The sequence below is a fragment of the Varroa jacobsoni genome, unplaced genomic scaffold (genome assembly GCF_002532875.2).
Source record: "Varroa jacobsoni isolate VJ856 unplaced genomic scaffold, vjacob_1.0 scaffold_1374, whole genome shotgun sequence".
NCBI classification, from domain to species: domain Eukaryota; kingdom Metazoa; phylum Arthropoda; class Arachnida; order Mesostigmata; family Varroidae; genus Varroa; species Varroa jacobsoni.
This window is the reverse complement of record NW_019214276.1, coordinates 184414-210856: the sequence shown is the minus strand read 5'-3', so window position 1 is coordinate 210856 and position 26443 is coordinate 184414. Positions and strand designations below refer to the sequence as shown.

The 26443-nt window shown below is 45.0% G+C and overlaps 1 long non-coding RNA gene across 1 annotated transcript; it reads left to right on the top strand.

Annotated features, from left to right (window-relative positions):
* The first annotated feature begins 15575 nt into the window (after positions 1-15575).
* On the top strand, positions 15576-25593 carry LOC111269279 (uncharacterized). Its single transcript, XR_002685689.2, has 2 exons — positions 15576-15730; positions 24008-25593. It is a non-coding gene; the product is annotated as an uncharacterized LOC111269279 (long non-coding RNA).
* The last annotated feature ends 850 nt before the right edge of the window (positions 25594-26443 follow it).

Below are 26443 nucleotides of genomic sequence, written 5' to 3'. Positions count from 1 at the left end.
CCCCCCCCCCCCCCCCCCCGACGTGCTAGTCATCCAACTATCTGCCAGCCATATAACGTTGCTCGTTCGTTCGGCGACAATGGCAGCCCTAGCACCACTTGCGCACTTGATCGTCTTGCTTCGCGAGTTCCGCTCGTTTCGTGGCCCGCTTCCTGAACTCCGTCTCCTCTGAACTGCCTTCCTTTCCATCGGAATCGGTGCCGTTGCAGGAGAAAACTAGCACCCTGTTTTCCTTCTGGTGGATGGGGCCAACGTCCATGGAGACCGCGCCTGGGGCTTGGCTGTTCCAAGGCCAGAATCGCCTCGTGAGGAAGGGACTGATTTGTAAAGTCGTTTCCCATTCTATAGCCAGCCACCGGGCACGTGTGAACCGGCAGTAGTGGCAGGACCAGCAGCTCAGCCGCGTTTATGCTGCCGCCCAGGGCCCACAACTATGCCACTCCTCCAAGGCTTCCATCCGGCCAAAGCCCGACGGGCCTAGGTCGTGCGACCCACTGGTGACCCCGGCCGATCTAAGTACTAGAGACGCACTTAAAGAAAAAAGCATCGGCAAGTCACCACCTGACGGACCAACAACCATTGCTTTCAAACTTTTGCAGACGCCGACGCGAGAGGGAGAAAGACAGAAGAGCGACGGCAGGGTACTGTCGTTTCGTGGCAAGAACCCGCAAGATGAATCGTTCCGGGACAAAACAGTAGGGTATCGTAGGAGTAGTCGCAGTGGCACTCTTGTTCCTAGTGGCACCAAGAAAGGCCTGAGGCCTGCTCGTCAGCAGAGGTCGTACTGAAAGTCATATTGGTGTCTCCCGTACGGAGTTGCCAGTGGTTGACTGGCTCGCTTTGCCAGCAGCACTAGCAGCAGCATTATTATTATAAGCGCATGTGCTTGCTGTTGGGACCTTTAAGCGCATGGTCGGTAAGTTGTGGCGGCAGCGGTGGCGGCGACAGTCCAGGTTCGGAAGCAGGGCCGCAAGCAACATCCAGGCTCTAAAATAATGGGAGTAATAGCTATGACAATGGAAGTCACACTTTGCACCCGGCTGAAAGCAGCGTTTTGTACTAAAATGTTGCCTCTCAGCTTAGCTAGATATACCCAGATTAGGTTCTATCCGCTTCTTATCTACTGTGCGCTCCATGTACCGCTTCTCGTTCACCGCTTTTTCACGTACCTTCCTGTCTGTCTGTCTGCCTGTCTGTCTTGATGCATTTCTAAACCCTCCATTGGGTCTGCATTGCGAAGCAAAGAGAGCGGCAGCAGGTTTCGATAATGAAGCGGAGCATCCAAAGGAGACGTCTGATATGCTCCACAAACCCTCCACGATAGTAACACTACCATGATTGCTGCGACGACGACAGCAGTAGCGGCACGAAGAATACTCGCATAAGAAAGTGTACGTCGTGGATTGGTAGTGGTAGGGAGAAATCTGCGGGCAAGTAGCCAGCTAGTCCAGAGCAATAGCCAGTCAGCTTTCCTCTATGCTGTTACTGTTGCCTGAATGACTACGGTGTAGGTTTCAACAGCCTAGGAGAATAAAGGTTGTTGAGTTCACGATCGTCACAGTCAGTGAGTTAGGTCGTACGGCAGGCTCACATAAATACAGTGGCAAGAGAACAGGTAGGCACGTCTAAATATATATACAAACATCACCGTCGTGACAGCAGCATTGATAGCAGCAGCCGTGGCGACATTCCACAGATGGGACGACTGCCATTGAAGCTGCTACCTTTACACGGCAGGCTAGGCTAGATACATCAGCTTGGTCCGTGCTACAGAAGTGTTTATTCCGGCCCCCGGGAGATTGGGGGGCTGGCCACGGCGGAACCAACACGACAGACAAATGCCCTAAGAAAAAGCAATTCTCTTACATAGTCCGTTGAAAATGGGTTGACAGGGTAAAACGCAACAAGAAAAAAAAAACAGTGAACAAGAACTTAACGGAAGAAAAGAGCATTATTCTATCTAATCTAATGTGGACGACAGAAGACGGGACGTAACGGTCATGCGAACGTCAGGTGCAGCAGGTAACAGCAATAATAGAAGCAACATCTATGCCATAGACGTAGCAGGGAAATCCGGCGAAGTGACGCGCAGGCAAGTTGCCGAGCAATGGCGCCGAAAAGACACACATATCGACAGCGCGAAACGAACACGAAACAAAATGCTGTCTTTCAGTGTTCCTCGCTGCCTTACGACAGTAGCAGTAGTAGCGCAAGAAGCAACAGTGGTCTTGGCCTGAACTTATTCTACTATGCCTGCTTCTCCTTATCCGGTCCCTTAAAGGGAATGCGTTGACGTCCCAAAAGCCACAACAATGTGCTCTACCCACTGCAATGACTGTTACCACTACGGTATATGTATGCGGGCGACTGTAACTTACTAGCTCACTCGCTGGTTGACTGGTTTTTCTTTTTTCGTAAAATATGGGAAATTGTCCTCCTGATTCTTCTCAGCCCTCGGTTGCCCGCCTACACGTCCGCTCCTGTGCTGGCCTATTTGCCTGTCTGACTCGTTCGGCCGCGAGACTATCTTTTGCGTTGCTCCTGCTGCTGCAGCGGTCGCTGTTCGCTGTTGGCGTACTAGCTTGTCAGTTGCTTGACTGAGGGCGTTTGCGTTCTTCGAGACGACAGCAGCCCTTAGAAGAAAAATTCAACAACGAGATCTAGAGGTCTGGCTGGCTGACCCATCTCTCCTCTTCGTTCTGCGCTGACTAGCCGCTGGCGCTGTTACGGGTACATCGCCACACGCGCGCAGCAGACTCACGTCATCCCTAACTCCAAGCAGCCAAACTCGCAAACCGACGAACTACATAGTGCTCCATTGCGGAACAGTGGATTTGTTGATGCAGCGCTACGCCGCGATTACCTCGCTGGAAGTCAGCAGCCAGACAGAATCCAATTTTTCTTATTTTCGAAAGGCGATCAAGATGACAACAATAATAACGTTATGATAGTAGTTAAAGAGATAAACCGCAATCGAACAGTGGATGTCTGTCGTCATTTTCTAGTTATTGAGCTGAACGAACGTGTGTGTCTAGTTTCCATTATTCAGCTTTTATTCCTACACGGGTTCAAAGATACTCACAAATACATCATTTATGCTCGTCTACACGTGCCGTAGCTGTACTGGGTGCAAGCACACAGGTATTACGCATCAAGTCACGTGTTTGTACGATGTCGTCCTTTATAGTCGTCCCTTGTGCCTTGATAGAGAAGTTGGGAGCACGGGGGAGGTGCATGCGGGTAGTATCATATAGTCGATGGTAAAACGAGGAGTCGAGGTAAGTGTACTAGACGGGCTGGCACAATTTAACTACTGTTTTTGATATTCTACGAATCACGCCTATTGAACTCTTTCCTCTTTTTCTCGACATTGCTCTGACGCCGTTACATATCCTTCAGATTTCCGAGACAGAGACAGCCTATAGTATTATGCTTAGAAGCGTGCCGTCGTGCCTGTGTCCTCTCTTACTAGCAGCATCATAACAATGCAGAAACGGCTGCAGTTCCGGCAGCTGCAGTAACGGTAACGCACCGACCGAGCGCGAACAGAACACATCTACGCGTCCTCCTTTCCACATCTTTCACTACGCTCGTATCATTCTGTTCCTGCTTTTCTACGTCTGTTTTCCTGACCAAAACCTCCTAAGGTCTTTTCGCGCCTTCCACAAAGTAGTAAGCTATCGTTCCAGGACGAGAGACCCAGCCGAATTCGCCATCCCGCACCAACAGTCTTCTCGTCTGATTAACAGCGAAATCTTGTCTGGTCTTCGTTTTAAATTTCACTTTTGGAGTAGTTCTTGCAATGCTAAGCAGCCAATAGCCAGGTGGAAGACCGCCAGCTAGCAGTGAACCTCATTCGTCGCATACTGGTCAATGTCACCACAGTGTTTTAGTCTCTGCACTTAGGGTTCGACGTTTTGCGTCGGGAGGGCAAATGCGGCCTCTTTCAAAACACTGCGACACGGTACGCTTAGACAAAATGCCACCGTGCAGATGGAGCTTGAGACACATGCAACATATCCAAGCAAAAGCATTAGTGCTAAGTTGGATGCAGGGCTAAGCCGTAGCGGTAAAGATAGTTAGTCCTTCTAGCGAGGTCTGTCGACGGTGATGGTACCAAACACTTTTAATTTTAGTTTAACCTGAAATTGCTTTTTTCCATATTCGTATCGCAAAGAGAATGCATCAACATTTGAGCAAATGTTGGCATGTTAAAAATTTATTAGGTAAGCTGCATCATGACTCCGGAATTAATAATATACTACTGCGATTTTTTGATAACTTTGTACTTTAATGGCTAGCACTGTTTTGTACACGCGTTTTTGTTCAACTAAACATATGCGTAAAAGTGTAGGTATTACTCAACATGTTTTAGACAGAAAGAGATGGCCTAGTTTTTGACCGACCATTGTGATGGAAGACTGGGAACGTAATACCGTGTAAACCTATTTCTGAACGCTGATTTAATATACCTGCAAGCTGTTTCAATAATTACTATATACATATATAAGCTTTCTTCAAAAAGGAATGGGCTACTTGGTATATATAGGTAAGTGTTTGTTTAATTGCCCCAATTCAAATTTCCCCGTCGAGGTCATTCTCCGCCGCATGTAACACGTTTATGCTCCCGTTTTCTCCAGCCCTCACAACGCTTGTCAAATTCGATCTTAGGAATCGTTTCTTCTATCGCGTCAGAAAACTTCTCAGATTTTTTTTTATCGTGTTTTAGGGGGCTCGCGGCGACATATACGCCGTTCTCTAGCAAAAACAACTGTACGAGGGGTGAAGTTTCGATAGGTTAGTTGCTGTGATGCAGGACCCAGGACCTGTTATATCACATCTCTGGCTTTTTTTGCATTTAACAAACTGGCGTAATATTTTTAGACAGTTTTGCTGGTAGTGACCGAAGAGTCGGAAGACATGAACGCATGATGAGAAATTCCTGATGACCAGAGAACACCATGGAGAGCACTAGTGTCTAGGACTTAGATCGTGAACCTCTTTCGGTTCGTTTTTGAACCGATACGTGGAAGATTACGTCTCGCTCTCTTCATCGTTGCAGTACATCCACGCCTGCTTGCTTGTAATGACGTGATCAAGTAAGGTGGCTCTTCTATAAATGCCGAAGTACTTTTCTGACATATATCTTCATGAGTGTTCACTGCTAAAGATTCGGCTTGAGTTTTGTCGTAAGCCTTATGACGCCTAAAAGGTGAGTCAAAATGGCCTGTAATGAGTCAATCAAAATCTTCGTTTCTTCTGCTAGCTTCTTTTTATGGTAATTCGGCGGTTGCCAAGTATGACTGTTTTATCTTCTTTGCTTTTTGTGTGACCTTCGTCATAGGCCTTTACAATGATGGACCCTCGTCCGTATTTGAGATCTTCGAACCAACTGTTCACTTGAGTTTTACTCAGTGCCTGATTCTGTAGGCATTCTGTATCATCCGTAGAAGTGACAGGAATTTAATTTCGATCTTAGGCCCACTAAACTAACGCCCACTGATTGTTCCATTTAAGAAAAGTGCTTAAGACGTAGACTAATTCAACCTCACCAGCTAATTCGGGATGGTATCTGATTCTTGTGAAATTTTACTTGTGTCTAGCAAGCTTTGATTCGGTTTGCCAAAGCCGATGTGGAGCATAGACGATTGTCCAGTGGCGCGGAAATTCAAACGACTTTTTCTCACTTTCTGAACGAATATATATGGAATCTCGATTAGGTCTTGTATATAAAAAAAATCAAGAAGAAATTCAACGAAACAAACATGCTAAAGTTATCATTCTTGATAGTCATGTTTATTCAATATAACCATTATTTGTTGCGGTTACAGTTTCAATTCGGGTTCTAAAGCACTCACTAGTGATTTTCAGTATATTCATTCAATGGTAACCATGGGTTAAAAAATATCTGTAGGTGTAAACTCGTCGAAATGCCGCTCAACAAATCCTAGCGGAATCAACTTTCGACTGTTGATAGCAGACAAAAATTTATAAAATGTGAAGGCTACTTGAAGTGGGCATAAAATTTAAAAAATGCAAAACGCTTCTGGCTTATATGAGTAACCTAATTGACAATAGATATTTTGCTTCCCAAACAGGCCGGTAGTCTTTGTATCGAAAGGCCGGGAGTATAAAAAATGTCTAGTTGAGCCATTTCGATAAATTTATGATTTCTTTTCATCTAAATCCGATGGAAGATCTTCCGGTTTGCCTCATGAAAGTCTGTCTCGAATTTTTCAAAAGCTGTATGAAAACCGTGGATTTCGGGTATAAAAAGGTTTTCAAGCCTAGTTATGGTTCGCCCAGCGCAAAAAGATCGGATAATAGCTGATCTTCATTCGAATTGTCAAAGCAATGCGGTGTTTTTTGCCATGATAAGTCGTTGTTTTGCCCAACGTCCAGAAAGAACTTGAGCTTTATAGCACTAGGAATAGCAGACGACTGCTTGCCCAGTACGACAAGCAGCCCGTTAAACGTTGTCCCAACATAGGCGTAAATTATATATACAATAATTGATAACTATACTCGTATTGAAAGTAGAAGAATACTCTACTAAAAGTGGCCATCTCATATTTACAATAAAGGGAAGGGTTATTCGCTAATGACTTTCGTCATAGTCAGTAACGATGATGGAAAAACAAAGATCCTATAGAAGTTCGTCTGAACTGTTTGCTCGACTTTATAAACGAAACATATTTTCACATTGTTGCTTAAGAGAAAATACACAAAGCATAACTAGGCTTGTGAACTATCACCCATTTTATACAAACCGCAAACTGACGCTGAAACATCGTGGTGTTTCAGCATCAGATTCCGTGAAGGCTAGCTACGCTCTGTCAGCAAATAGGCCTATACGAAGAAAGCGAATTTTATGTCGTAAGACACACTGAGACACACATTTATCCTTGTTGGATAAACCTTTTTGCATTCTGCAACGCAAGAGCGGTATTTTCATTATTATTAGGTCTGATGGAATGTTTTACGGCTCTGGCAAATGTAACTATTTCCCAAAAAAGTGAGCCTTCTCTTAAACAAACGTTTTGGGGCTTGACCATCCGGTTTACTATACAGTATCGGACAAACTGTCATTACGTCTTCCAGAAAAGCCGACGACCCCCTTTTGTCTCGCTAAGGTCATGTTTTTAGTTATTTTTTGCCTGGTATTTTTATAATTCTTAGATTAAAATGTGATATAATGACAAATATGCCCAATTTGATTACGCCACACAAGCTGTGGATTGCAGCGATTTTATTTTTTCTGAAGTTGAAGACAAAGTAACATAAGGTAGCTCTCCCAGCGCAAAACTACGCGCGTTTTCACGATAAGGCATATTTCCCTGCTTTTGTTCAGGACCATGCGCCTTGTCGTGCCGTCTAACATAAGCGACGACACAGTCGGTCATTAAGGAGGTCGTCCCTCTCATTCTCAACTTATGGTCTGCCGATTCGTAAGGTCATCTTCGTCCGTATTTCATAATCTCGTTATTATGTTGCATGCTACCTCGACTGTGTCTATAAATGTGAAATGTCATCTGGCAAGCGATGTACAAGTTTGTCGTTGCCTGACGCTGAAATAGAATTTCATCGCTTAGAAGGCTCGTGGCTTCCGCCGCTCTGCACCTCTCGTTCTGAAGACTCGAAGACGACCTGTTGCAAGGTCTGCGCGGCGTCAACTCGTACGGCTAGGAGGGTTCCGTTTTAATATGATTTATATAACTAACTATAGATTCATTTGAAAATTATTCTTTTTCTACACACCATTCTGTGTGAGAAAAACATGCACCTTCGGTGCTATCCCAGATGGCTTTCATGACACTGCGCGTAATGTAAGAATGTTCGTTGTTTTTTTTTCGAGTTGCGGAATTTTCGCCGGATACGAATGGTTGAGTTGTTAGTTGTCCAGTCGCTGACCCGTGACTTTGAATGAATCCTGCTTTCTTCAGACACAGGGCCAGCACCAACGTACGTGCAACCGGTCTCATAGGGAGTGGCCGGTCCCATGGGGTCGTCAGGCCTCCCTTCCTTCCTCTCAGTAGCTGTGCCATACTCAAACGGTCATTCTTGGCAGCGAGGAAGACGGACCACGAAAGGAAGATAAAGGAATTGTCAAGCAAACGCTGGACTGACCGTGCAGGCGGATTCAAACTCTTCGTATCTAAATGCGTTCGCTTTCTTGACAGTGTCGGACGAACAATTGTAAGCTTTGTTCCTTCGTGTTGCTCATGTAACTATCGTCTGCCGTACTACGATGCAGAGCAATTGAATTTAACTTTGCGCCTTTAACTCTGATATATATATATATATATATATATATATATCAGAGCGAAAAGAGTATATATATATATATGGACAGTTTCATTACAGTACAAAGAAGTGTACAGTTTGATTTATAAAAGTAGATTCGTTTGTTAACACGTGGTACGCGTTTCTCAAGACTCTCATTAAAATGCATTTGACATTTATTTGAAGGATGTATAAATGGGATATGGTTCGAAGAATACTTAAAATATAGTACGTTAGATGTTATTTTCATCAATAAGTTGTCAGGTTTGTTCTCTGTGCGCTCAATAAGCACGTCCAGAGGCCGACTTCAAGATACTCAACACCGTCGACCCAGGCACAACACGTACGGAGTGTGCCAAGAGAACGCGGCTAAACATCATTTTGAATATAGAAGAGGTGATTTCTAATAATCAGGCTGTGTTTATTGTTGTTTGGCAAATGAGACCTCTAACATATGCTGGAACTGCGAAGTAGGTAGGATTAGGCGGTAATTTATGCTCGTGTCTCTATTGTCATCTGCCCAGTAATAGAATAGAATAGGCGCGCTCAATAAAAAGTACTACGGTGTATTTCTGTGGCATACCTTCATGGTTATGCTGTACGGCTATGCTACTTCGGCTGGGAAATGTTTTAGGCGTCAATCGAAAAATTCTATGTAAGCTTAGAGAACTTCCGAACGACGCCCCGCGTCAATTGCCCGCATTTGATGTAGTCGCCCCATGGCTGACGACGTTAGGCACTGGCATGCATAGGTTAGGGATTAGGTTATGAGTCATAGCCATTACGAAACGTCTTGCTGACATGTCATGTTTGACAATTTTACAATCATATGCATGGGCAGTCGTGTCTGCGTTACGTTGCATCCAAGCGTAACTTTGATGTGAAGGTCATACCTGCAAAAGACTGTCTTGAAAACAGCGATATTTCTAGAAGGAACGACGAAAAAAGCCGCACATGAAATATGTTTAGAAAAATCTCAATAGCCTCAAGCTGCATGCTCTGCTCAACCAAGTGAGGAAACAGCGTCTAGACGACATTTGGTAATGTTAAAGTAGTAATAGTTTAATTCGGCTAATTTAAACAATTCCTTAGAAGATGATAACTCGATAAATAATGTTAGCGTCTCTCTTAGGAATACCCCCCGTTTACGTACACGTTACTCTGACTATGTGTAACCGCGTTGTGATGCGATTTGTTTTTAATTTTGCGTTTATTTCTGAAGTTATTTGCGCATTTCTCGTTCGTATCTGCATCTTCCTGCATAAAAAGGGTTGCCAGGTCTTCGAACGAAATAATTCATCGTTTTATTATTTTGAAGTGGGTCTTCTGATATCTAAAGGTCAGTCCTTTGGGGCTTTAATGGGCGCCATAAAGGACAAGGGATTAGATTATGTCCCCTGTAAAAGTTCAGTCTTCCGAAAGAGAAGTCATCTATGATTAGATTGTTTTGACTAGAGGCGCGGCGAAAGGACGCTGCGAAGTCATCCTTACATAGGTATTTTGCTATTGCGGGAGGGCAAAGTTATCAAAGGATTGCTGAGCTAAGTCAGCACAATTGTTGCTACCATGGCTTTTCATATATCGTACTAAAAAAGAGAGTGCAAATGGCATTCGATTATGTTATTAATGCGAATCTAGCGATTTGGACCTGCAGGGAGATTTAGAGATACTTTGTTCTTTTGAAGATGCTCAAAAGAACGCAATTTAAGGCAGAATACAATTGGCTAGTATTTCTACAGTGGCCACAACGATTCAGTCACTTCACCGGTCTGAGGATAATGTTCGAGGAACCACGAACCATTACGAGTACCAGGGAATAAATATGAACGTGACTTTGTCGTTGTAACGTTGAGTCTGGTACCTTCAGGCACAGAATTTTCATAATGGTTGCTTTTTAATTGTATCGCACATTTTACTAAGCCCGAATCTGTGCAACAGCTGAACCTGTTTATAGATGGTAGTCGTTGCCGATAAGGAAACTTTGAAGTGTTTTTTAACGACGGCACGGCCTTCTAAAAGCAAGATCATCTAGAAGTATTCCATTTTAGACAGACTTTAGACATATATTTCACAGACCGGTATCGGTATAATATCATAGTAAATATCCTGACGTACCAGCAGCCCGTCACGGCAGGGCTCCTCTGTGTAGCGGTCGTGCAATGCATTATTCAATGGAGCCATTAACTAAGGGTATGTTCCGGCTGTCAGACTTACTGGTCCCCAGTGCCATTTTCGAGTATCGAATGGCGGTGCGCTCTATCTTCACTGTTACTCTGGTAGTTTGTCGATTCAGGTAACCAGTATGGCGTTCTAGCACCATACATTTTATTGTCTCTTTCTCTATTCCATCGTTCTGCGCTTATACGTAGTGTACTCGCACACAATTCAAAGTGTCGACGGTAACGTCTGGCGCGTGGCATCCCGCCACGCGTCAGTGGTCAACCCTGTTTGTTGTTATCCTCGTCGTCGGCTATACGTTAGTGCTATATGTTAGGGTCTCGTTTCTGCGTGTTGTTGATCATCGGTAGCCATTTTTGATTTTTGTGGTCCAACGACCCTGCAATAGCTACGCCGGTTCAATAGCAGCTTCTAAACGCATGTCCATTGATATTTGTTATAGATTTTCAAGTTCTATGGTTCTTTTGCACTATGTCGATTTACTGCCAAGCATATTCGTCATGATCAGTATGGTTTTGGTTGGAGGCCGCTATGGCCTTTCAGTCGGCTCTTAGTATTTCAAACCCGCTACACCCCCATAGCAACTGGGCATCGATGGGTCCAGTTCATATAGTTAGATGTGTTTGTAGCCCACCGTATTCCCCTAACATTTGTATGAGATTATCTTCTGCTAGCGTAATCAACAAGGTTCAAAAGAATTATCCAAGACACAACTTTTCCTTGAGAAGATCATTAATATCTGTTCGAACTGACTAAATGTTAGTTGAAGTTGTGCCACATTTGCGTCGAAACACCCAGTAGGACTTGGAAATCTTGCGACCAAGGCCAAGCTGTTTGATGATGGTAATTTTGTTAAGGTCTTCTATTCGAGTTAGTTTCAATGAGTTAAAGCCTTTCCTGATCTTCTCACAGACTACTATCTCTACACAGCGGCAACATAATCAGCGATACTGGACGGTCCGGTGCTCTTGAATTTAAAGTTACTGTTTGTCGCGACGTACAAGCACCCAATACGATCCATGCTGAATTCAAGCTGCATTAATTTACCTTTACCTAGAGTTTGTCTCTTTCGACTCGATCATACACTTTAGTCACATGTTACGATCAAGGAGGGCACACATAAGATTTGTCCTGTTACTAACCGCCTTCATTGTTAACTTCAGTCAGCACATATGTATTGCCATATTCTCACCATTCCTTTCTGATCCAGTATCTTCATTTATATCTCTATCGTCATCGCTATCTTGGACAGCGGACATGCGATAGTTCGGTGAATTATAAATGTCCGCTGCATCGAGTTTGATACTTTCTAGCTAAGATGCTATTGATGAATTTGTAAGTTACGATTGATATTGGAGACTCCTATCAAGTAGGTCCTCTAGTATCGTTCAGGCAAACCTATTATACATTATCGCTAGCATTTTGTTTACTTCTTGTGTTCTAGTTCATATTGTGCCGGTCTAAATGCTTAAGAGTTCTGCCGGATATCTTTGAGCGACACTTCTCTCCTGCTGCTGTCTCCTACAGTCAGTTCAATACTCTGAAGGAAGCTCAATCGTACAGTCAGTACGATTGAGCTTCCTTCAGAGTATTTTTTTTTGGTAGTTGTGTTATCGCCTGGCGAGCCATTGACCACGTAATTTTTCGTCATCTTGATATCGACCTATCTTGCTTGCTTTTTTTTTTTGAAAGTTTTTGTAAGTACTCTAAGATATGGCGCAATATTATTGCATTAGGATCATTTGTGTGCTTCTTACGTGTACCGTAATTTACTGCATAAATATCTGTCTATAACCTTGGAATATATGCAAATGCGTGTCTCGGTGGAACGGCAGCCTGAACTACCAAGCACGACAACGAATCCATTGTTTTGTTATGTATGGCTATACTAGCAATAGGTGCCGGTATCGAAAAATAGAAACCAATAGTGTAGGTATGCTTATGGTATTTTACAGTTCATTAGTCTTGATATGAGATAACGAAGAAGAGTAGTCTATCGATCAGTTTGTATAGCAGTTTAAATCAGTGTCAAATCGACGGTTTTAGGTCGGGTTAATTTCATCGGACATGAACATGGTGCGCAGTTACACCGTGACTAAAATGTTTAGGTCAACAGAATCGATGCTTGATTACTATCGAACTGTCAAAGTATTTTCGTCATTAGGGAAGCCATACGTATGTAAAATACTCATCTGTATGTATACGTTTTTCTAAAATTAAGCCCCAGTGTTAAAGGCTTAGCGCGGCAAGTTCGAAATGATCGTGTTACCGTCGAAATCATTGTGAACAATAGATTAAAAACACCTATCTTGGCCTGAAGGCTTACAAAGATGATATATATATATTGTCAAAAATAACCCGCTGATATAGATATCTATATAAATGCCTCTTTCTTTGAAAGTGTTTTATCGTGCAGCTTATTGTGCTTACTTAGTCATCGCTCATTCTGTCTACAGATGTGTTATTAGTTATTTGGTAACAACGCTTGGTGGAAATGCAAAAACAACTAAACTGGGCAATTTGCCATCGGTCGGCCGAACGATACTCTAGCAAAGAAGCATGATTTTTTATATTCGTTATACACTCTGCGACATACTGTAGCTAGGCAAACGAGCAGCTATGGCACGACCCATGCTAAACGGGGTCCAGGTGAATCTAAAATAAGGAGCGACGCAGTCCTTCTTGTTGTCAGTGGGTCAGGATCAGTGAGAGCAGGATCAGAGGGTAGTCAGCGTTCGTGGCTGTCTGCCTGTCACAAATTAGTATTGAGCACCTTCGGAGTGTTTTCCATCTTTGGGGCTATTATTAATCAGCGTTCTTATACAACCAAGCTGTATCTCTTGCTGCTGTTGAATTGGTTCGTTGCTTCGCCCCTTATCGTTTGAGATTTGTTTGATCGGCTTGCTGATGACTGGTCTTGCCTGTCGCCGGCCGTTCTTTACCCCTTACACGTCGAAGGCTTCATAGCAGTAATAGGGGTGGCGCTGAGCCCGCAAATAAGAACGAAGGCCAAGAAAAAGGACCTCGGCTGAAGGAGAAGGTGCGTCGAACATGAGCTGTGCCGGTGGTTGCGTTTGTGGTGCCTGTAGAATAATAGTCTATGGCAGGACGATACAAGGAAGGTGCTGCGGGTTCGAAGGGCTTCGTAGTCTTTCGCGCCGCCAAACCTGATTCAAATATGGGTGAACTCGCTGCGGATCGTTCTCCACACGTTCCCTCTGCGTTGCTAGATCGTTTCCATCAGCTCCGCCTGCCCTTTCTCTCCTATAACCCGCCATTTTCCTGTTGTCACTTTTACCGCTTTAGAGCGCACCGCTCCCAGCGTTTTCAGCAGCGCCACCGCCCTTTTAAAATTCTAATAGCAATATAAATATATCCATTGAAATTTTAGACGAAAAATAAAGAAGTCCACAACTATAGTAAGTGACGGGAACGGCTAGACGGAGGTAGTGGGCCACCCGCGATAGCTCATCTGATGACCGTGCAATCTTGTTCATGCTGTATGGGTATCTTTCACACATTTTGTGTGCAATGCCGTCGTTAGTACATTGTCCCATAACTAACTTCAGTATGTCAGGTTGCCGAGTACAGCAAACCAGCAGTTTTACATATTACATACTGTAAGTGCCGAAGCTGGACCTTCTGGTAGAATCTTATTGTTTTCTTGTTAATGTTGTTGTCTCTAACCTTTCTCAGTGGTGGTTTTGAGGTTTATGGGCGTTAGTGAGCGTGCTGTACGCCGCGTTTAGAGGAAAACTCCTATTATCTATCGTTGCCAACTACAAACGTAGTTTGTAGTCTTTTTGGTTTAGAGATGGCAAGATGGTACTGTGTATACGAACGAATGAGCGTAAGATTGAGGCCCAATTCGATTCGCTGTTTGATGCGGACCAGTTATTCTAGTTGTTAGGCTGTCGGCAAACTAATGAGTACAAATACTTTGAACTTTTAGTTATTTCTCTGTTCTATGTCATTCACCTTCGGCATAGATTCCCGCTGTTAAATTGTTTGTAGCATATTTCCTGTGACCCTTTTGGCGGTGATAGTAAACCATGATCCTCGTCTACTTCATTTTTTCCTCCACGTCGTCTACGATAACCACAACTGTAACGTAGTTAAACGAAGAAGGGCAGCGAGGGCAGCAAACAGCAACTTTATGCGTTTCAGCAGGACTCTTTTGACCGCGCTTTATTTTCCCGTCAGCGTCGTTATTTGCCGCTTTGCTCGATGGCACACATATATACCACCACGGTGTATACCTACATAATACCTTATCCTGCAACCGTTTATGCTGTGGAGACAGGCAGATTGTATTAGTTTGAGCGTCGGAAGAATAGGACAGTACACATGCGAGGCGCCGGAAAAACCAGCGTTTTTTATGCAGCCAGGTGAGTGTCATCTTCTTCATCTTGAGATGCATATCCTCGACAAGCAGACGCGCTTCGCCACGCATGTCCACCTACTACATACACTTAACAGAGCGAAAAGTATAAGAAGCAGCTCTTTGCCGTAAGCAAGGTGCCAGTTGTCCAGCCGTAGCCGGAGATGAGGTACTTGCTGTGCGTTTCCTAGCGTTCGCGGAGGCCTGGGTGTAAATCCACTTTGGTAATAAGGGTTTACATGAAACAGGCCTCTGCTCATCTCCAGCGTTAACTTTTCACTGGTTAGCTGGTACGGAACCCCGAAAAGACGGCGTCGTCCTACCGCCCTTCTCCACAAAACCAGCGGCACGTTTTCTGGACCCCTAAAAGAAGTTGTGGACTAATGTGAGACACCCTAAAAGTTACCCTAAACGATCCCTACATCTGGCCCCTACAAATAGCTCACTCACATGTGACGCGTCGTCCCATAGCGTCTCAAGTAGCAGCAGAAGCAGCAGTACCACTACACAGGACCGTCGGCAGCGCTGTGGCGCAGCCGTCGCCGCATGGCCATATATAGGGGCGTGCGCTAACTAAACGGAAACGACTTGCTCGAGCCGCAGAATAGCAGCTAAAGCCTCACTTCGTGCCCAGAGCGACCGGGTGGGCCGACCATTTGTCATACCACACTCGGCAGGCAGTGGGCAAATCGGCAGCGGCGAGAGGTATGAGGACGAGGGGGAAGGAAGATAGAGAAAGGGTGTGTGTGTATGTGTGGTGCTGCAGCAAAAGACCGAAGCCGCACGGACCTGGGAGGGAAAATTGAGCTAGCAAGTAAGCAAACGAGCGAGCGAACGATCGTTCGCTTGGCCAGCTAGCACGCTACGTGAATAAAGTAAAGCCATGAGGTGAGCATCCCTAGTCGACAAGCGTTTTTTACCCTGCCAAATTCCCGTTTCGGCATCCACCATCCGTTACAGCGGCGATAACTCGCGACTCTATCGCTGCCGGCCGTCAAGGCGGTCTTCCTTAGAAACGCTCTGTTGTTCACCAGTCCGTTTTCTAGTCCTACCGGCTACGTGTCGCCCCCTTGCTCTCGCACTACATTAACAGTGGCGCCGCAGACCCTCGTTGTATTTTTCTACCGTTTGTTCTCGACTTGCACGGCCCAGTTCTCTGTTATACGTGTAAATGTGTGTGTACTCCAATGTGTTCCCGTGCATGGATCGGATGAACGGACCTCACGCACAAGACAACATACCTTTTCTCCATTTAGTTCCCGTGGGTGGCGGCCAACGTAGTTTCGTCATTGGTAGAGAGGCTAGGCATACATTGTAATTTTTGCCTTGGTAGTACAACGCAGGGCAAGGTCATTCCTGCGTAATGCTTATAGAGTCAAATGTATCTGTTTTTGTGACGAGCGAGGACTAACACTCGCGCGAACATCGATATGACGCCGTAGTGAGGTAGGAGGTGTACAGATATCTTTTATTCCGCAGGTTCCTCGCTATGGATTGGGAAGATCAAGCCGAAAGCAGCGTATGATATGGACGTGCTCCAGAATATATAATAGGGCACTTTCATTGTTGATGAAACTACGCAGAGGAAGGTCAGAACCAAAGAGCAACGTGGAGTAGCTCCTGTTTCACACAAGTTGACCACACGGTAGACCAGATTGATAGAAAGCAGACAGTATTAAATAACTAATTTTATTTTACCTTTTTGTAGCAGATAATTATGTGTGTCTGTCAGTGTGTAATTCACTGTGTTGAATCTGACGCTGCTTAAATTAATTATTGTGCATTCTTCGGTCTCGTGTCACAGCGGCTTGGTTCTCATGATATACATAGAGGCTGTTTGCTTTCGCTGTTCTCTTGTTACTTTTTGACGTTGGCCGTGACGTTATTTGTCGCTGCTGCTGCGGGTAATTCTGCTTCTCACCGTAGCAAAGAGAAAACATCGGATCGACGGTCACACGAACCATACGAAGTGGCCCTCTTCTATGCTGAAGTGATTAATTGTAGGCTATGCAGAGCGCAAGTGATAGGAAGCAAACGGCTGAAGCTAGAAGGCCGCTATGGCTACTATGCCTATAGTTATCAAGGTCGAATCTTCTTCCATTCTATAGTCCGCACACGGCCTGCCCTTCAGGCCTTTAGTCCTTCTTCAGCTGATGCCTTTCTTGCGCCGCGGTACAGCAGCACAGCTAGCTCTTTTTTTCTCCACTCTTCTCTGCTTGTCCTGTTTTAGGCTCTGTCTGTTAGTTATGTCTTTGTTGCGGTTCCTGCTTGTCGCTTGCCTCCTGGTGTCCTTTTCGTCCCGTCCTTTTCTGTGGCTTTGTCTTTTAAGTGTCTGGGTCTCTGTGTACCAGACAACTGAACAGTAAGACTGATGAGAAAAAGTGAGGAAAAGATGTGCTTGCGGTCATATATTTCAGTTATTTCCACCTTGTGTGTGCTATTTATGGAGCATGTATGTTTTAGTTCCTTGACTGCACATGTTAATATTGATGACAAAACAACTTGTAACGTGTACTTGTGCGAGTGCGTGTTTTCGGGCGCGAACGAAAAAAATGTTATCTTTCAGTTTTCGCGCTAACGTCTCACAACGAAGTTACCGTCGAGGGGAGAAATTCATTTCTACCTTAATGGAAGAGCTCTAAAAAGAGTCATAAAACCTAAATCGGCGTCTAATCCCAAGTTAAAACAGCGTTCCCTGTTCTCATCGTTAGTTTTCATTTTTCATTCTTTAACAGGCCAGCCATTGTGCCCGAGGACAGTGGTAAAGCACTATGTAACCAAACGATAAGATCTCAATACATCAAGCCCGACAGACGTATACGAGCATGCGAAGAGAATGATTGGTCTCGAACCGGAATAAAAGGTCGCTTTCGCTTCAACGTATTAAGAAGATACAGAACGTTCAAAACTTACCGAGTGTTAAAATTTAAATAATTGGATGTTCTTTTGAACGATAAGCCGACTACGAAATGGCAACAAATATAGCCGAACCATGAAAGTATTGGAAATTATCATTGCGGGATACTTACAGCCATCAATGGCTCTAATGGACCTGTACTCCTTATACCGAAGGCATATAATTTATCCAGATCGTACTTTTAAATCTTCGGGTCCTATTGTTCAATGCTGCGTGCATAAGCTGTGTAACAAAACTGCGTTGTAGTCGACGGCTTGATGAAATTGGTATTTATACTAGTGTTATATATTATATTGCCGGTCTTTGGCTGAAAGTCTATTCGGTACTTTGCAGTAATTTACTGTAAAAGATGGCGTTCTATTTCATCTACGTTTATTTAGCATCTACATTTGGTGATTTTCTAATCGATGCTGGCAAGGCTCATGTGACCCTGGCAAGGCTCAAATCATGAGTGCTTCCTAACCAACTCTTAGATGAAGATTGAATATCATGTTATTTTTGTTTACTTGTTGCTAGATCTCTCGAAGCTTGGAAAGGCGTCCGCTAATTCGCAGTGTCCTTCCTAGTCTCAAGGACGCAAGTAAGGTCGCTGATCTCGCACGAGGTCTCCCGTTGTGCATCGGTACCGATAGTATCGTGTTGCAGCGCACAATTAATCAAGAGTCATGTGTTCCTTAAGATTACCAGATTAGACAGCGTTAATGTTTTCATATTTCATTGTTAATAAAATTAATTTAAAATTAATTAAATCATTCCAATCCTCGATAATTACGACGCGCCTAGTATAATCCAACCTCAGTCTCTTTGGCGCCCTTATCTCGAATAACAGGGCTCATTGTTATAATTTATCCCTATTCTGGTCGTTATAATTACGCACTTACTCTGTCTTAAGCATTGGTTGAACGGCCTTTTTAAAGAAAAAAATTGGCTCAGGCGCTATGTTCCTTAGATGTTTTGCCATCACTTTGTGTCATCGCCTCAACTTCTCCAATGAAATGCGACTTATAAAAGGAGTAAAGGAAGTCGAAAAGTGTTTACCGATCACTTTCCCGCGCACATTACTGAATATATGTATATAAATATATCTATCTTGCTTCCTATTCTCGGGTAGCTCGTCTTAGCTGTTTCTCTGTCTGGAGTGCCAATGTTCAACAAAGAGTCGAAGCTTGAGGATTAATGTTAAGGAGAAAAAACACAACGAATATAAGATCGTGCTCTTCGTCTCCGCCGTTATCTAGTGGGGGACAGCAGCAAACGAAACACGACCCAGCATGGCGCCGGCCAAGAGCTCGCTTAGGTTTCGCCCCACTCGATTTGAGACCGACGGACACAGCGACGGCGACGTAAGGACAAAAACAAATGTTCTTAATAGCGCTAATGGTCTCCAGGACGGAGATGGTCTGTCTGCCCTCGGACAGAATCAGTGAAGGAATCAAAGAATGACGAGGCAGAGCAAGCGCGAACTGAGCCGTGGGGCAAACGAGGAATAAGCTTATTGTGCGCAAGCAAGGCGGGAGAGGCTATGAGAGTACTTAGCGTCTAGCAGCACATGACATTGTCAACTATTGCAACACTATTGCCACCACCATCAGCCCCGCCTTGAACCGAACGAAACAGGACTTGTGTATGGCAGTGAAAACGATGAGTTGCGACCCCACGAAGCTGCACAAAGTCTTACGAACAAATGAAGATTACGAGTGATCGGCTTTTGGCTGTACAGCCACCCCATTCCATTCCAGCTGTCTTCTGTACAGACGAAAACTAACCTAAGAGTTTCCCACAAAAGGCTAACCTATGTGCCCTTACAGGCCATGGCTGCTTTACGATGACTGACTCGTAGAATCGCGCACCGGCAGTTAGAGTTGAGACAGGATCACATTAGTTCAAGCTGTCGGGGAATTCACCATCGAGCGACGCGTGGATGAACGCTGACGAACATTTCAATAGATGCCCCTTTTCTACCTTCTCGTACTGGTGTTATGCCTGCTTATTCGTCTATTTTTCTCGTCTTCACCGTGTTCCTAGTTTTATTTTTCTTCGTGATTTTACTTCGTTCATTTCCTCCAGCTCCAAGAGAAATTTCGTTTTTTTTTTCTTCTTGGCCATTGTGTCCGCTCGTCCTTGCCGCCGTCATTGTCGTCTTTTCGAACGAATGACGAACCATCGCTTCTTTTCACTTCTTTTTCGTGTTAGCTTGCTTCCTCTTTTTCTCACTACGGCGTATACTACTACTAGTCTCTAGGTCAGCCCTCAAATAGAGCTGATGCTGCTGGCTTTTTTGGTCTCAGGGAACAAAACGAGCTAGTCTCCTCTCTGTTGGCCTTAGCCGGTACTTTTGCCTACGACGCCTTCATTTTTATGCATTTGAGTTGTTTGGGCAAGGGTCGCGAGGCAGGCAGACCGGTCGACGGAGAAGCGAACGGACCGCAGTAAAAGGGGAGGAAGCTAGGGGCAGTATGGGACCTAAACGGGTGCTGGTCCTGGTTCTAGTTGGGCTTGTCGTGCTGATGCTGGTGATAGCAGCAGAAAAAGGAGTGGCAACCCTTGTAGCGACAACACCAACGATAGCAAGAAAAGAAGCAGCCGCAACCGTAGCCAAGACGGCAATCCTTTCAAAAAGCACGAAACTTATAAAACTTGTCAGCCAGCGGCGGCTGCGGCGATCGCGAAGGAAGAAGTAGCAATAGCGATTCTAACGGGACTATCCCCTGCGAGACCATCGCTGACTATCATTTCAGCGGTCCCAGTAAAGGCATTGACGAGAAGCAGCAGCAGCAGCATTAGACGTAGAAACATGCTAAGGTTAGAGACCGAAAGCGGTGGGATAGAGGAGATGACGACCAAGACCAATCCAAACTAACCGAACTGGTGGCGACGGCAACCAGCTCGTACCGGCTCGTGGCCCATGCACCCATTTCGGTATTTTACTTTTTGTGGCTCTGCTTCCGCTAAAAAATACACAACAGTGAACAGCCATTGCTTCGGTCTGCTATTGATGCTACCCTCGCCGTTGCTCCTGTAGCTAGTGCTGCAGACGCTGCCTGCACCGCTTGCTGTTGCCGGTCTTTTCGCCTATTCTTTCCCTAGCTAGCGCAGGAACGAGGCGAGCAGTCGCCATGGCCAGCTCGGCCGTCTATTCAAGACCTATTTTAAACGTTTTGTGTAGTAACCGTTTGCTCTTATTAGGGCCGACGTTGGTGCCGTTGTAGCTACTGTACTCAGCCGTTATTGCCAGCGGCGCGAACACCGGGACAACTAAAGCGGTGGCGGCGAATAGAGGAAAGGCGAAGCGGACCCAAACGATAGATGTGGGTCGGGCTTGGTCGCCGCTGCGTTTTTCTTTTTTTTGCATTGGCTGTCGACGACGTCGTTTTTGTCGTCGTATTCTGCTTTTTTTCTTCTTCTTCTTCTTTTATCCCAAAAAGGAAAAGCAGTTTACAGTAACTATAGACGCTATAATCGCTGGTTTCTCGACGTCGTTCCAACAACACTGTGCCGCTCGTTGACAATTTTCACATTCTCACACATATGGACCTATAGGCAAAACTGCCCCTGGCACAAACGAGGATGTCCGAGGAGCCCGGAGAACCCAGCAAGTCTTGTGCCGCGGCCCGGCCGCCCGGAATGACTGGACTGCCGATACCATTAGTGTCCATCATTATAAGCAGGATAACGTATCTGGAGTGAAAGTAGCGCAAGACCAGTCATCCCATCGTCTTATGGTCTAGATACATATTACACAGGGAAAGCAAGCTAATTCAACGGATACCGGTAGTACCCGTATGGCAGTCCGTTTTCGGGAACAACCCATGCTGATACTAGTGTTTCTGCTGTCACAACTATTGTGACTCGTACAACAACCGCCATGATAGCTGTTACTACTGTTGCTACGAGGCTTCTTACAGAAAAAAACGCGGTGGAAGAACTGCCGTCAAACTCTAGCGGATAGCCAGACACATTCCTGAAGGCGCACGACGGGCATGCGGTACAAAATAGGACACTGCGCTGGGAGGTGTTACAGTTCTCATACACTGTTCTACTGTAGATGTATGGGATACTAACATCCAGAACACATTGAAGATACGCATCTACCATCTTCTGTTGGCCAGGCCGTTAGAGTGGGCGGAACTGATAAACGTACAAGGGAATAGGCTCTGACTGTATGGGTCTAGTACAGTGCATATGGGATGACATACTATCGATTAGATGGTGGATTCTACCACATTTCAAGTATGGAACCTCAATGTCTTGAGTTTTACGCCCGGTACTGCCTTAAAGGGGAACTTCAAACAGCTGGCTTTCAGCATGAAATAACGTATGTCTTAAAGTCGGAAAAATCCTCAGAACTTATTTGTTAATTTCCAGAAAGTGTTAGTTTTTCACGCAACATGTACTATGGAGCCACAGCAGAGTTTAAGACGCTGGACAACGTCATCTTGCCAGACTACCTGAAGCATCAGGTACCCTCTTACTTCCAGCTGGTACTCACAGGTAGAATTCTGTACTTCAAGTCTGTCAGGCTTTGTACCTGACCCATAAATAAACCCGAAGAGTATATAATAGTTACAAAAAATGATGGTCGTGGAAGCAAGAGCTCAAATAGTCGTTATGTCAAGGTCACACGATGCACACTCAACCCTTTCATTCACTTTATAGCTACCCTAGATATGACAGTTTTATAAAAACGAACGAACAAAAGCGGACAGTACCATTATCTGTCTATATATAGATCGGCTCTAATAAAAGAGATCATTGAAGGTTTACAGTGTCGGGAATATTAGTGGATGCATAAAGCAGCAGACAAGCCAGATATGCGGCCAATGGCGGCAGGTAACAGTTGGCAGTCAATGGATGTTACCACGGAGGGTAAAGGGAAAACGAAGGCAGAAATGAAAGTAAGGCGTTCGAAGAACTCGGGAGTTGTCTACCTTCCTGGCTGCATGCGATGTCAGTAGGAGTAAACTCTAGCCCGGCTCTTCTTTGCCATTAAAGTAGCCGTGGGCCAACGGACTAGAATACATTCCATTCATCATTTTCGCTAGCCCTCATTCCTCGTCTGTTCCGTCTACCGTCATCGGCGAGGTCTTGCAGTGACACCAGGCGATCCGAAGGTCTGCTCCTCGCAATCTTTCGACGAATCGGCCTGCCACCAGTAGCGAAACGGCTGCTGCTGCTTCTTTCGTTTCTACGATGTCTCTTTTCTTCAATCGCGGCCTCTTCCCCATTCGGCATTTTTGTTCTTCCTGCGCGAGAAGGAAACGGGAGCGGCTACAGCCGTCAAAGCGACTCCGTTGCCTGTGATCATTGGGGTTGCCACCAGACTCAGCAATTGTCAACCGGGGAGCAACTGTGAACCTTCGGTCCTGCCTCCTCTCGGGCAGTGGCCTGCTGGCCACAAACTTCCCTCCCGTATTCGAACGTCAAACGTTCGGTTGCAAACAGCATTCACTCATCGCATGAGCAGCGAAGACGAAGGAGCAGCTTTCAGCCACTATTGTTCAAAGTTCATCTTCGATTATTGCCCCTATTACCCCGCCCTTTCACCCTTCTTCCCCACCCTTCTTTACCCCATAGTTCTTGGCCATTTTCCCTTTAGTACGTCTTTTTTACACTGCCGTCCTCTGTTGTCTCTCTGCTTAGCTTTACCCCGTATCACTGATTTTTGGCTGCTTGACTTACTCATACTGCGCAGCATCTGACCCATTGTACGCGTATTGCCGCCGCTTTTGCTGCCAATGTAGGAATGGCTGTAGCGGTGTTGCTAAGGCCAGATTCTGCTTGGCTGCGCACGCGGTGTGTCCTGACTTCCCCATTACTCGCTCTTTCCTTCCTTCGTTATAAATCAGCCCAGTATGTATGAACTGCTAAAAACGCACTTAATAGAGTAGCGTTGATGGTGATCAATATATTCAGGGCTCAGGAGGGTGTGATTGCAATAATGCGAGGCTGCCTGCTAAACGGGTAAAACCAACCTGCTGCTGAATATCGACTACTAAACTATAGTATATGCAAAAATTACCCAAAAATCGTATTAATGGGTTTGATTAAAGGACACACGACAAAAAAGGTAGCGTTAAATTTGAAAAATGAAAATGCTAGAGCTGATGAGCACGTTCGAATCTCATTTGTGACAAGCTCAGTATTCATCACGCTGAAAAGTGACATATGACTTTTTTTTTTTTAATTAGCAATCATACTATCGCTGACCGCGGCAGACAAACACACTTATGTGGCGTTTATCCTTGTAGCTCAATCATCGAACAGATACATCGCTGCCCAAGGATAAGGAACGATATAATGGATGCAGCTAAATCCAGTTATACGACAAGGACGAAGGCGTTCTTGGTCGAGGTCGTTCTTTCGTTCTCATCGTCGCAAAGAGAAGCTATTGAGCGAAATGCGGGCTCATCCACATACACACATCCACAACGATCCACCTACAGACAGCCTCTAATGCACGTGATGACTCAAGCTTTGCAAAACGGAAGGCAACGTACACCCTCAACGACGTCGTACCGCCAAAAAAAGACGCGAAACTGTCCGCCGCCTCTGGGAAAGAACTCTGGTATTCGATGTAGTCGTCGTAGAAGATCTGCGCTCGAAGGAAAGGAATATCCTCTCTCCATCTCAGAGCCCTTTAACCTGCGTAGCCCCTGCCACGGGAGTCCTCGTTCGAGTTTGAGATGGAGGTGTTGAAAACAGCAATTGGGAAAGGCTGAGTAGCAGAAGTAAGCCCAAGCAAGAAGTAGGTCGCGTTGGGAAGGAGGGTGCTGAAGCCGCCGAACCAAAGTACAGGAATGGAGAAGACCGATGGCATGCGACCCGTGTGAAACAGGAATGAGTTAGAGGGTGAGCGGACCCAGGACGAACAAGCGGGGACCCTTGACCCCGGATAGTCCCCATTTGAGTGAACGCAAGCAAGCGGGCAAAACGAACTCCTTGCGAGGGTGCACACGTCTGCTCATCCCGAAGCTGCCCAACAAGCGAAGCAAGACCTGCTGCCGTTGCTGTTAGGTCGATTGACGAGCAGCAGGCAGCGATCAGCGAAAAGCCTCCGACTGCATAGTATAGGGGAAAGGAATCCACAGACTGTCTTGGCTAGGAGGAGAGCTGTTTTGGTCGAACTGGTGGCTGCGAAACTTCATCTGACCTCCACTCCCCGCTGAATATCGTTCTACCCGCCTCATTGAACGGAACGGAGTAGAAAAAGTTGCAGCAGCAGTGCTACCTCCATTATTAGAAGAAAACATAGCGCTGAATTGAATCGCACGCAGAGAATGTTTCGATTGATAGTGGACTGGCTTGACTTTAGAGTCGGTAGGAGCGGCACCGGCGGCTAACGCAGAGAACAAGGTCTAGTCCCTTTATGTGGGTAGCACAGACGACAAAATGGTAAGCAGCGACTTCAGAGAACGAATAATAGGAACGGATTGCCATGGTCGTAGTCACTATACTACTCGACTGTCTGGAAGGTATCTTGAACGGAGAACCGAACTCTCTCCGCGTACCCTCACTATTGAAGTGACTGCCACAACTGTCACTACTTCAGACGCTTCACAATAATAATAATAACCAGTGAGATACAGATAAAGCTAGGACGATCTATGTATACTAAGCTGTTTGGTGTATTAGGCAACCACATGGCGAACAAAGAAGTTGCCTCATGTGTCATAGAAATAAGATGTTGGAGTAATAAGGTGACGATTTTTTTACCGTAATATAGAGTATTTCAAACGCACTCAAACACATTCTGGATAATCTGGTTATAATCAAAAGAATTTAGAAACTTCTCTTTATGTGGGCCAATTTAAAAAAAAAAACTGAATACAGTTCTTCTACAGTTTGTTTGCTCTAGTTAGTTCGATTAGATGAACCTTTTTACCAGAGTTAGGCTCCTTTGCACCACGTCCTTGCAATACGACTATATTGAAATCATTTATTCGAATGCCAGCGGGGAGTGCTAGCATTTATGTGATCTATAAATATTTGGTCTTCGACATGCCCGTGTCATAAAAGGTACTATGATTGTCCTTAATACTATATTCGCTTGGTAATGTAACAGTCGTTTTATATCTACTATGGCTAAATGATCCATAATTAATTTGCGGTGGTTTACTAACATCAAAAATAGAAATTATTATAAAACAAAAGAAGCTATCGCACCGCCAACTGGACAACTCCTAGACAGTCCTAGCATAGTAAATTAAAGAAGATCGAAAAATGATCTTAATGTAACATTTCATATGAATATTTTAACTAGAAATCTCATTTCTTCGCTCGGCCTGTCTCACTCGTCATCTTTTCCGTCTCTCTGTGTGGCTATATGCTTTCTCTCTAGCGTGTTTGTTTTATCTTACACGAATTATCTATGTAACTGACTGCTTTTGCCGAAACTCCAGCAGCTGCTACGGCTCCATTTTTTGTCCTGGCCTTTTGGCGCCAACTTTTCGTCTGAAACTTGTTCTATCATTTACATGTGGTGATAACGAAGAAAGCAGTAGGCTGCGTCAACAGCAAATATCTGGCTGTTTTTTTATTAATTTCGGTGGGATTGTGGGTGGGAAAGAGAGGATGAAAACGACAGATGATGTTATGGCTAAGTCAGGTAAGGACTTCTTCACTTTTGCTTGTTCGGCTGCCGGCTACCATTGTCTTAATAATCTGACTTCCTACTGGCTGTTTGC